Here is a 13,737-nt window from a genome sequence, read left to right as displayed (position 1 = left end):
CCAGGAGCCTGAAGACACACACTCATCATTTTTAGGAATGGCTTCTTCCCCTCTGCCATTAGGTTTCTGAAGGGTTCATGAGCACATGAGCAGCACCTCACTATTTTGCACTACCAATTTCTTTTTATATATAGTATTTTTATTGTAACTTATAGTTATTCTTTACATATTACACTATACTGATGTGACAAAACAACAAATTTCTTGACATATGTCAGTGCTAATAAACCTCATTCTGATTCCAACCTCTGGTAAGTTTAGAGGCCACCAGCCCCTTCTCTCCAACATCTTCGAAGCCTCTCACTCCTGTTAACCTCTCCAAGATCCTGTTCTGTTATGTTTTGTAACTTCAAAGCATTAACTAATTGCAAGGCGGACACAGGAGTCCGAAATGTGAGTCTAGCTTCATGTTTACTTTAAGCGAGGCATGCATATGGATCAAGTGATAGTGTGATGACGTATGCAATTCGCGTTTTTTTTTTACCATAGAACCCATAATGAATTACAGTGGACAACAAAGATTTTGCTTCCCGGACACTTTTGTGTGTATCTTATGGATTTTGGGCTGCTGATCATGGAAGTCAACTTGAAATTTCCCTATCATGCATTTTTTAAAATCGCTTTTATCAGTTATTTCAATTCATAATTCAAGTCAATTAAAATGTTGCCCACAACATAAGCTGAAAAGTTTTCTATCTTGCCCAGGCATGTTTAGAAAGGGCAGATGCTGCATGGCAGAACAGGTTTTAGAAAAACAGGACGTGGAGTCTAGACGAGGCAAATGAAGATGCCATGATGCATGAGCTAGGAATGGAAAATGACACTGATACTGATGCAGATTTTGAACCCCTTATGTCGAGTGAGCCTTGTCTAATAATTCAGTCTGAGTTAAATGACCTGGCCAGAGAATTGGGTTTGTCAAAGGCAAACACAGAATTATTGGATTCAAGACTGCAAGGTTGGAATTTGCTGTCACCAGAATAGATGATACCAAGATTAGAGAAGGCTTTTTTTTTGGTCCACAAATCAGACAGGTCATCAATGGCAAGCAATTCAAAGAACTTCCAGTGGGACCAGAGAAAAGGACATGGAAGGCATTCAAGAATGTTGTTGAGCACCAAACTATTTGCAGCTGGTTGACAATATGCATTAAGCATACAAAACCATGAAGTGCAACATGTCACTAAAGATTAATTTACTGCATTCACATTTAGACAGCAAATTTTGCTGCTGTCAGTGACAAAGATGGTGAAAGTTTTCACCAGGACATTGTGCTCATGGAGAAACAGCATCAGAACAATTGGAATCCATCAATGCTGGCTGACAATTGTTGGACAATTAAGCAAGAAGCCTCAGACACTGGTTACAAATGAACATCATCAACAAAACATTTTAAATTTAGTTGAACTACTACAAAGTGTCAGCACCATTATGCAATTAAACATATTATATTCAATAAAAGTTAAGTTCCTGCTTCTACAAATTTCTCTGTGATGAAAGTAGTCTGAAATTATATTCATGTTCAGCTTCAAGCATTCTATCATAAATACAAAAAATTACTGAGGAAGCAAGACTTTCAAAAAAAAGTTTTTATCGTCCAGTGTTATTTAAACAAACAAGAATGGTTAATCAAATAATATATATGTATATATAAAAAGATAACTCAAATATTATTGAAACATTAATAAATAAAGGCTCTTGTGAGACCATGGATCTGCGCCTGCGAAGTCTCCCCTCTCCATAACACCAATGTTGTCCAAGGGAAGGGCATTAGGACCCATACAGCTTGGCACCAGTGTCATCGCAGAGCAATGTGTGATTAAGTGCCTTGCTCAAGGACACAACACGTTCCCTCAGCTGGGGCTTGAACTCATGACCTTCTGGTCACTAGTCCAATGCCTTAACCACTTGGCCATGTGCCCACACTTGAATCATTAAATACAAAACATTATACAGCATAGAAACAGGTCCTTGGCTCAAATGGTTCCATGCCGAGTATCCCACCTAATCTAAGTTACATTTCCCCACATTTCCCCGAGAAGTTCTGCAGATGCTGGAAATGTAAAGCAACTTACAAAATGCTGGAGGAACACAGCAGGTCAGGTAGCGACTACGGAAATGAACAAGCAGTTGACATTTTGAGCTGAGGCCCTTCTTCAGGATGGGAAAGGAAAGGGAGAATGCCACAATGAAAAGCTGAGGGAGGGGGAGAAGGATAGCTGGGGAGTGATAGGTGAAGCCAGGTGGGTAGGAAAGGTAAAGTGCTGAAGAGGAAGGAATCTGACAGCAGGAGAGAGTGGACCATAGGGAGAAAGTGAGGAAGAAGCAGACCCAAGGGAAGGTGAGACGAGGGAGGAGGCCGGAGAAGAAAATTGAAGAAGAGGGGAGGGGCAGGGAATAATATCTTTACCGGAAGGAGAAATCGATATGCATACCATCAGGTTGGAGGCAGAATATAAGGTGTTTCTCCTCTGCTCTGACGGTTACCTCATCTTGACACAACAAGTTAACCTTATTTGTGACATGTTCATCTGAACGGCGAAATATGCATTATTTGCTTCAAATGAAATTTGTGAGTCTTGTGCTGGGGGCAGCCCTCAAGTTTTGCCACACTTCTGCCACCAACGTGGCATGGCCACAACTCACTAACCCTAACCTGTACATCTTTGGAATGTGGGAGGGAACGGGAGCACCGGTAGGGAATGTACTGCCTTCTTCCAGGCATTGGCCAGACCACACTTGGAATACAGTGAGCAGTTTTGGGCCCCTTATCGAAGAAAAGACATGCTGGCATTGGAGAGGGGCAAGAGGAGGCTCATGAGAATGATTCCATGAATGAAAGGGTTAACATTTGCTTGATGGCTCTGGGTCTGTACTCGCTGGAGTTTAGAAGAACAGGGGTGGCAGGGGGACCTCATTAAACCTACCAAATAAATATTGAAAAGCAAATACCAGGAATTCTACAGATGCTGGAAATTCAAGCAACACACATCAAAGTTGCTGGTGAACGCAGCAGGCCAGGCAGCATCTCTAGGAAGAGGTACGGTCGATGTTTCAGGCCAAGACCCTTTGACTGTTGAAAGGCCTTGACGGAGTGGATGAGGAAAGGGTGTTTCCTATAGTGAGGGAGTCTCAGACCAGAGGGACAGAGCAGAACTCCAATCTTACAGGGGTGGCACAGTAGTGTAATGGTTAGCACAACACTTTACAGTACCAGGAACCTGGGTTCAGTTCCCACTGCCGCCTGTTAGGAGATTGTGTGATTCCCCATGACTGCATGGGTTTCCTCCGGGTGATCCGGTTTCCTCCCAAGCCAAAGACGTACCAGTTGGTAGGTTTACCGATCATCATAAATTGTTCTGTGATTAGGCTAGAGTTAAATTGGGATTTCTGGGCAGCATGGCAGGAAAGGCTGAACGGGCCAATTCCACCCTGTATACAACAAAGAAAAAAATAAATAAATAAAACAATTTGCTAACTGCAATGCTGCCTTCGACTCAACTAAGCCTTTCATAATTTCATACACCTTCCCCAAAATACAAAGTTTAATGTTATATCCCAGCCAAATCCCAACCAACACTTTTTTTAAAAACTTTAACAGAAGTTTCTTCCTTTCATCAACTTTTTTTTATTGATAAACCCATGAGGCACAAATAATTTTTCAGAAATCTTTTCAACCTGTCCTGTCAACTTCAAAGATTTAGATGTATTGATGTGCTTTTGCACTTTCTTTAAAGCTGTATAATTGAATTTGTATTGCCCTTTATGTTTCTGGTCCTGCCAAAATGTATCACTGATCACTTTACCTCATTTCACTTCAGCTGTCCCATGCTCCTCCATGCTCTCTTTTCTCCGCCTCCTATTGGGCAGAAGATACAAAAGCTTGAGAGCACATACCACCAGGCTCCATTCAATTGTTATAAAACTATTCAATGGAGCTCTTGTAAAATAAGATGGACTCTCGATCTCACAACCTACCTCATTTTGGCCCTAATTCTTATTGTCTGTCAATACTGCACTTTCTCTGTAACATTATATAAGACCATAAAACATAGGAGCAGAGTGAGGCAACTTGGCCCATTTAGTCTGCTCTGCCATTCCATTATGCTGATTTATTATCCCTCTCAATCCCATTCTCCCATAACCATTGACACCCTAACCAATCAAGAAAATATCAACTTCAGCTTTAAATATACGCAATGATGTGGCCTCTACAGCTGTCTGTAGCAATGAATTCCACAGATTCACCATCCTCATCATCTCCATTCTAAATGGATGTCCCTCTATTCTGAGTTGTCTCTGCTCTGTCCCTCTGATCCTAGACTCTCCACCATAGGAAACACCCTTTCCACATTTACTCTATCTAGGCCTTTCAATATTCGATAGGTTATAATGAGATCCCGTCTCCCCCCATTCTTCTAAACTCCAGCGGGTACAGACCCAAAACTATCAAACACTCCTCATATGTTAACCCCTCCATTCATGCAATCATTCTCATGAGCCTCCTCTGAACCCCCTCCAATCCCAACATGTCCTTTCTTAGATAAGGGGCCCAAAACTGCACACAATATTCCAAGTGTGGTCTGGCCAATGCCCTATAAAGCCTCAGCATTACATCCTTGTTTTTGCATTCTAGTCCTTTTGAAATTAATACTAACTTTCCATTTGTCTTCCTTACCACTGACTCAATCTGCAAGTTAACCTTTAGGGAATCCAGCACAAGGACTCACAAGTCTCTTTGCACCTTGGATTTTTGAATTTTCTCCCCATTTAGAAAATAGATCACAGATTTATTTGTTCTACCAATGTGTGTATACATACCCTTCCCTGCACCATATTCAATCTGTCACTTCTTTGCCCATTCTCCCTATCTGCAAGTCCTCCTGCAGACTCCTTGCTTCCTCAGCACTTCCTGTCTCTCCTTCTATCTTTGTATTGTCTGAAAACTTGGTCACAAAGCCATAAATTTCATCATCCAAATTGCTGACATACAACATAAAAAGAAACGGTCTCAATACCGACCCCTAGTAGTGGAACACTACTAGTAACTGGCAGCCAAACAGAATAGGTCCCCTTTATTCCCACGCTGCCTCCCACCAGAAAGCCAAAGCTCTATCCATGCTAGCATCTTTAATGTAATGTCACGGGCTCTTATCTTGTTAATCAGCCTCAATGTGTAGCACCTTGTCAAAGGTCTTCCGAAATTCCAAGAAAACAATTTCCACTGACTCTCCTTTGTCTATCCTGTCTGTTTTTTCTTCAAAGAATTCCAGGAGATTTGTTTGTCAAGATTTGCCCTGCAGCAATCCATTATGACTCTGGCCAATTTAATCATGTGCCCAAATAGCCCAAGCCCTCTTCTTTAATAATGGACTCCAACATCTTCCCAACCAGTGAAATCAGGCTAACTGACCTATAATTTCCTTTCTTCTGCCTCCTTCCTATCTTAAAAAAGTGAGTGACATTTGCAGTTATACAGTCCTCTAGAACCATTCCAGAATCTAATGATTCTTGAAAGATCATTAATAATTCCTCCACAATCTCTTCAGCCACCTCTTTCTGAATATATGTTCTATATTCCCTTGTATATCCTCGGTCTACTGATGTGATGAAATAATCTGCGTAGATGGCATGCATAACAGCTTTTCCACTGTACTTCAGTACTTATGACAGTAATAAACCAATTACCAGCACAACAATCCAACAAGAGCACACACAAAATGCTGGAGGAACTCAGCAGCTCAGCCAGAAACTATGGAGAGGAATAAACAGTCAAATTTCAGCACTGGAAAGGAAGAGAGAAGAAACCAGATACGAGTGGCAGAGACCACCGAAGAGAAGTTTTAAACTTCTTCAGGGTAGGCCTACCTCGAAGAGACTTCGCAGAGAAGTAGCAAATCATTCTGAAAGATTCTGCTGGCGTTGGAAATCTAGAGCAATATAAACAAAATGCTGGAGGAACTCAGCATCTAAAGAGAGAAACAAACAGTCTACATTTCCCTTCATCAGAACTGGAAAGGAAAAGAGAAGCCAGAGTAAAAGCAAAGTTTCAAAGCACATTGATTATCATAGTATGTATACTGTACACAGTCCTGAATCCACAGAGAGGAAGCAGTGAGAGGGATTTTCACTGAACTCTCATCCATCAACAATTCATCTTCAAGGATGAAAGAGTACAGAGAAAATTTACAAGGATGTTGCCAAGAATGGAGTTAAAATAAAAGGCTGAATAGGTTAGGACTTTATTCCTTGAAATGTAGGAGATTGAAAGGAGAACTGTTAGAGGTTTACAAAATTATGAAGGGTATAGATAGGGCAAATGTAAGCAGGCCTTTTTTCCCACTGAAGTTGGGTGGAATACAACCAGAGGTCATGGGTTAAGGGTGAAAGGTGAAAATCTAAAGGGGAACATGAGGGGCAAATTCTTCACTTAGACTGTGGAACGAGCTGCCAGTGTAAGTGGTGCATGCAAGTTCAATTTCAACTTTTAAAAGAAGTTAGCATAGCTACATTGATGGTGGTGGTATAGAGGGCTATGGTCCCGGTGCAGGTCAATGAGAGCAGGCAATTGAAATGGTTCAGCACAGGCTAGATGAGCTGAAGGGCCTGTTTCTATTCTGTACTTTTCTATGACTCTATGATTCTATTCCCATGAATTCTCTACTCTGTTCAACTCTGCTGAATTTTTTCATCATCTGCAAAGTTTGGAATTCTGCATTGTATACACAATTGATTGGAAATAACACTGGCAGAAATGACGGAAGAGCAGTAATAGCTGGAATTTCTGGAAGCAATTCGGAAGGCACAGGATGTAGACATCCCAACGAGCAAGAAGAATTCTAAAGGCAATATGACATAACCATGGCTAATGAGAGAAGTCAAAGCCAACATAAAAACCAAAGCGAAGGCACATAACAGAGCAAAAATTAGTGGCAAGTTAGAGGATTGGGAAGCTTTTAAAAGCCAACAGAAGGCAAATAAAAAGTCATTAAGAGGGTAAAGATGGAATGCGAAAGTAAGTAAGCTAGCCACTAATATTAAAAGGAATTCCAAAAGTTTCCTCAGATACATAAGGGGTAAAAGACAGGCAAGATTGGATATTAGACCATTGGAAAACGATGCTAGAGAGGTAGTAATGGGGGACACCAAAAAGGGCGGAGGAACTGAATAAGTATTTTGCATCAGTCTTCACTGTGGAAGGCACCAGCAGTATGGTGGAAGTTCCAGGTGTCGGAGTCATGAAGTGTGTGAAGTTACCGTAACTAGAGTGAATGTTCTTGGAAAACAGAATGGTCTGATGGTAGATAAGTCACCTGGATCAGATGTTCTGAAAGAAGCGGCTGAAGAGATCGTGGAGGCATTAGTAATGATCTTTCAAGAATCACTAGATTCTGGAAATGTTCCAGAAGACTGGAAAATTGCAAATGTCACGACACTCTTCGACAACAGAGAAAGGCAAAAGAAAGGAAACTATAGGCCAATTAGATCTAACTCAGTGTATGGGAAGATGTTGGTGCTGATTATTAAGGATGAGGTCTCAGGGTACTTGGAGGCACATGATAACATAAGCCATTGTCAGCATGGTTTTTTCAAGAGAAAATCTTGCCTGACAAATCTGTTGAAATTTTTTGAAGAAATAGCAAGCAGGATAGACAAAGGAAAATCAGTTGATGTTGTGTACTTGGATTTTCAGAACGCATTTGACAAGGTGCCACACATAAAGCTGTTTAAAAAGCTACCAGCCCATGTTATTACAGGGAATATTCTGGCATGGATAAAGCAGTGGCTGATTGGCAGTCAGCAAAGACTGAGAATAAAGGGAGACTTTTCTGGTTGGCTGCCAGTGACTAGTGGTGTTCCACATGGATCTGTGTTGGGACTGATTCTTTTTTATGTTGTATGTTAATGGTTTTGATTTGGGAGTCCTGATGCAGGATTCTCTAGGAGTTAATTAGAACATTAGAACATTAGAAAGATTTTGACAAGAACAGGCCATTTGGCCCAACAAAGCTTGTCAAATTCTTATTCAGCGGTTATTTCTTCAGCAGTTTGATCAGGGCATGACTGTGCAAGCGCGTGGACAACAGCCAGTCAGAATAGTGAGAAGAGTTTAAAAGGAGACAGCTGTACAGAGCGGGTGATGGAGTAGAGGGAGACAGAATAGGAAGGCTCACGATAACAGATCGAGGTGAGCTAGGTTATCTGTGTAGAATACAGACAGGAAGTATGTGTGTGAGGCCGGTGTTCTGTGCTTGGTGTCAGATGTGGGAAGTTCTGGAGACTTCCAGCCTTCAGTCAGGAGAGGGAAGGGCAAGAGGCAGATGCTGGAGAGTACCTCTGTGGCTGTTTCTCCTTAACAATAAGTAAACCTGCTTGATTACTGTTGGGGGGGGGGGGAATGTCCTACCTGGGGGAAGCAACAGAGGCATAGAGTCTGGCCCTGTGGCTCGGAAGGGTAGGAAAAGGAAGAGGATGGCAGCAGTGATAGGGGACTCTATAGTTAGGGGGTCAGACAGGTGATTCTGTGGATGCAGGAAAGAAACGCGGATGGTAGTTTGCCTCCCAGGTGCCAGGGTCTGGGATGTTTCTGATCGTGTCCACGATATCCTGAAGTGGGAAGGAGAACAGCCAGAGGTCATTGTACATATTGATACCAACGACATAGGTAGGAAAAGGGAGGAGGTCCTTAAAGAAGAGTACAGGGAGTTAGGAAGGAAGTTGAGAAGCAGGACCTCAAAGGTAGTAATCTTGAGATTACTGCCTGTGACACGTGACGGTGAGTATAGGAGTAGAATGAGGTGGAGGATAAATGCGTGGCTGAGGGATTGAAGCAGGGGGCAGGGATTCAGGTTACTTGGGACCTCTTTTGGGGCAGGTGTAACCTGTACAAAAAGGACAGGTTGCACTCGAATCACAGGGGGACCAATATCCTGGCGGGTAGGTTTGCTAAGGCTACTGGGGAGAGTTTAAACTAGAATTGCTGGGGAGTGGGAACCGAACTAAAGTGATGGAGGAAGGGGAGGTTGGCTCACAAATAGAGAAAGCGTAGAGAAAGTGTGGAGACAGTGCGAGAGGGAGGATAGGCAGGTGATAGAGAAGGGACGTGCTTAGACGGATGGTTTGAGATGTGTCTATTTTAATGCAAGGAGTATTATGAACAATGTGGATGAGCTTAGAGCGTGGATCAGTACTCAGAGCTATGATGTTGTGACTATTACAGAAACTTGGATGGTGCAGGGGCAGGAATGGCTACCTCAAGTGCCAGGCTTTAAATGTTTCAGAAAGGACAGGGAGGGAGGCAAAAGAGGTGGGGCATGGCACTGTTGGTCAAAGATAGTGTCACAGCTGCAGAAAAGGAGGATGTCATGGAGGGATTGTCTACTGAGTCTCTGTGGGTGGAAGTTAGGAACAGGAAGGGGTCAATAACTCTACTGGGTGTTTTTTATAGACCACACAATAGTAACAGGGTCATCGAGGAGTAGATATGGAGACAGATTCTGCAAAGGCGTAATAATAACAAGGTTGTTGTGGTGGGAGATTTTAATTTCCCAAATATCGTTTGGCATCTCCCTTGAGTGAGGGGTTTAGATGGGATGGAGTTTGTTAGGTGTGTTCAGGAAGGTTTGTTGACACAATATGTAGATAAGCCTTCAGGAGGAGAGGCTGTACTTGATCTGGTATTGGGAAATGAACCTGGTCAGATGTCAGATCTCTCAGTGGAAGAACATTTTGGAGATAGTGATCACAGTTCTATCTCCTTTACTATAGCATTGGAGAGGGATAGGAAAAGACAAGTTAGGAAAGCATTTAATTGGAATAAGGGGAAATATTAGGCTATCAGGCAGGAACTTGGAAGCATAAGTTAGAAACAGATGTTCTCAGGGAAATGTATAGAAGAAATGTGGCAAGTATTCAGGGAATATTTGCATGAAGTTTTGCATAAGTATGTTCCAATGAGAAAGGGAAAGGATGGTAGGGTACAGGAACCATGGTGTACAAAGGCTGTTGTAAATCTAGTCAAGAAGAAAAGATGAGCTTATGAAAGGTTCAAAAAACTAGGCAATGATAGAGATCTAGCAGGAAGGAGCTTAAGAATGAAATTATGAGAGCCAGAAGGGTCCATGAGAAGGCTTTGGTGGATAGGATTAAGGAAAACCCCAAGGCATTCTACAAGTATGTGAAGAGCAAGAGGATAAGATGTGTGAGAATCAAGTGTAACAGTGGAAAACTGTGTATGGAACTAGAGAAGATAGCAGAGGTACTTAATGAATACTTTGCTTCAGTATTCACTATGGAAAAGGATCTTGGCGATTGTAGGGAGGACAGAGCAAACTGAAAAGCTTGAGCATGTAGCTATTAAGGAAGAGGATGTGTTGGAACTTTTAGAAAGCATCAAGTTGGATAAGTCACCGGAACCGGATGAGATGTACCCCAGGCTACTGTGGGAGGTGAGGGAGGAGATTGCTAAGTCTCTGACGATGATCTTTGCATCATCAATGGGGACGGGAGAGGTTCCGGAGGATTAGAGGGTTGCGGATGTTGTTCCCTTATTCAAGAAAGAGAGTAGAGAGAGCCCAGGAAGTTATAGACCAGTGAGTCTTACTTCAGTCATTGGTAAGTTGATGAATAAGACCATAAGAGGCAGGATTTATGAACATTTGGAGAGTCATAATATGCTTAGGAATCGTCAAAGGCAGGTCGTGCCTGATGAGCCTGATTGAATTTTTTGAGGATGTGACTAAACACATTGATGAAGGTAGAGTAGTAAGTGTAGTGTATAGGGATTTCAGCAAGGCATTTGATAATGTACCCCATGCAAGGCTTATTGGGATCCAAGGGGACATTACTTTGTGGATCCAGAACTGGCTTGCCCACAGAAGGCAAACTGTGGTTGTAGACAGGTCATATTCTGCATGGAGGTCGGTGACCAGTGTGTGCCTCAGAGATCTGTTCTGGGACCCTACTCTTTGTGATTTTTATAAAGGATCGGATGAGGAAGTGGAGGGATGGGTTAGTAAGTTTGCTGATGACACAATGGTTGGGGGTGTTGTGGATAGAGTGGAGGGCTGTCAGAGGTTACAGCAGGAAATTGATAGGAAGCAAAACTGGACTGAAAAGTGGCAGAAGGAGTTCAACCCAGATAAGTGTGAGGTGGTTCATTTTGGTAGGTCAAATATGATGGCAGATTACAGTATTAATGGTAATACTCTTGGCAGTGTGGAGGATCAGAGGGACCTTGGGGTCACAGAGGGACTCTCAAAGCTGCTATGCAGGTTGACTCTGTGGCTAAGAAGGCATATGGTGTATTGGCCTTCATCAATCATGGGATTGAGTTTAAGAGCCGAGAGGTAATGTTGCAGCTACATAGGACCCTGGTCAGACCCCACTTGGAGTACTGTGCTCAATTCTGGTTGTCTCACTACAGGATTTACAAGGCTGTTGCCTGGAGTGGGGAGCATGCCTTATGAGAATAGGATGAGTGAACTCGGCCCTTTCTCCTTGGAGCAATGGAGGATGAGAAGTGATCTGATAGAGGTGTACAATATGATGAGAAGCATTGATCACATGGATAATCAGAGGCTTTTTCCCAGGGCTGAAATGGCTAGCACGAGAGGGCACAGTTTTAAGGTGCTTGGAAGTAGGTACAGAGGAGATGTCAGAGGTAAATTTTTTACACAGAGAGTGGTGAGTGTGTGGAATGGGCTGCCGGCAGAAATGATAGGGTCTTTTAAGAGACTCCTAGACAGGTACATGGAGCTTAGAAAAATAGAGGGATATGGGTCATCCTAGGTAATTTCTAAGGTAAGTACATGTTCGGCACAGCTTTGTGGGCCATAGGGCCTGTATTGTGCTGTAGATTTTCTATGTTTCTACGTATAGTATGTTGAAATACTTATCGAGTTTAGATTTGAACTCTAAGGACTCTAAGTTTCTTTGGTACTACTCTCAACTACATAAGTAGGTAGCTTGTTCCATGTATCCACAACTCTGTGTAAAGAAATGTTTCCTGATGTTAGTTTGAGATCTCCCTTTAACCAGTCTCCACCTGTGGCGCTGTGTCCTCATTGACGGATTAATTTTTAAGCAGTAGCTGGCAGCCACCTTCCTTATACCCTTAATGATTTTGAACACTTCTGTCTTGTCTCCTCTCATTCTGTATCTACTTAGGCTAAAAAGCTTTAATTCTCTCAATCTTTCTTCATACCCTGCCAACCTGGAATGAGTCTCGTCACTCTTCTCTGATCTCCCTCCAGTGCCTCTCATGCCTCACAAAATACGGAAACCAAAATTGTACACAGTATTCAAGATGTGGCCTCACAACCATTTTATAAGGCTTATGGAGAACGTCTCTAGACTTGAACATCACTGAGGGCATTATATATCCCAGCATTTGATTAGCTTTCATAATTGCTTATGTGCCTTGACTAGATGTTGATATGATGAGTCTACCAGGACACCCAAATCCTTCTCATACACTGCACTTTCTAACTCAAGACCCCTTCATTGTATATTTGTATCAAATATTTCTACTTCCTATATATAATATTTTACATTTATTTACATTACATTTCATCTGCCTTTGAATTGCACGTTGAGTCTGTTGTGAGGAAGGCAAATGCAATGTTAGCATTCATTTCGGGATGACTAGAACATTAAAGCAAGGATGTAATGTTGAGACTTTATAAGTCACTGGTGAGGCCTCACATGAAGTATTGTGCGCAGTTTTGGGCCTCTTATCTTAGGAAGGGTGTGCTGAAACTGCAGAGGGTTCAAAGGAGGTTCATGAAAATGATACCAGGATTGAACGGCTTGTCATAGGAAGAACATTTGATAGCTCTAGGCCTGTATTCACTGGAATTCAGAAGAATGAGGGGTGACCTCATTGAAACCCATTGAATGGTGAAAGGCCTTGATAGAGTAGATGTGGAGAGGGTGTTTCCTGTGGTGCAAAAGCCTAAGACCAGAGAATACATGCTCAGAATAGAGGGACATCCTTTTATAACAGAGATGAAGAGGAATATCCTTTGCCAGAGAGCGGTGAATTTGGAATTCTTTGCCAGAGGCAGCTGTGGAGGCCAGGATCGTTATGTATATCTAAGGCAGAGTTTGATGGGTCAGGGCATGAGGGGATATGGGGAGAAGGCAGGAGATTGGGGCTGAGGATAATTGGATCAGGCATGATGAAATGCGGGATCAGACTCGATGGGCCAAGTGGCCTAATTCTGCCCCTATATCTTATTATGGAAAACTGCATTCGCTATACATCTCTGTTTTCACCACCATCCATGCCAACAACAGCCTCTTTAATCCCCTGGACTTGCATCCATATCCCCAATACCTGAATTATTTGGTTAACTGTAGTGTGCAATTTCGAACCATCTGGTCCTTTGAGAGTAAATTTGAACCTTGAACTTAGAACTTTAAAATCGGGCATTAACTGGGCAAACCGCATTCAAAGGAATCAAGCACATGGCAATAAAAGTGTTTAACTTGCCACAAAATGAAAGGGTTCCTTTGAGGTTTGCAGCCGAGGCAAATTCTTTGATGGATCAGCAAGGGATGCGAAAAGACTCAGACCTGTCAACGGAGAGAAGAGAACAAGAAATTCTTCAGTTGCTGTTGCTGTCACTCCCACTGAGTTAGCTAATGTCAGTCAAGTAAAACAGAAGTAACGGGTGGAAGTTAAATCCTCCAAGGTCTCAAAGCCAGAAAAAACAAAATAAAGTAAATGGAGGT

The sequence above is a fragment of the Mobula hypostoma genome, chromosome 12 (assembly GCF_963921235.1).
Source record: "Mobula hypostoma chromosome 12, sMobHyp1.1, whole genome shotgun sequence".
NCBI lineage: Eukaryota > Metazoa > Chordata > Chondrichthyes > Myliobatiformes > Myliobatidae > Mobula > Mobula hypostoma.
Note: the sequence above shows the minus strand (reverse complement) of the source record.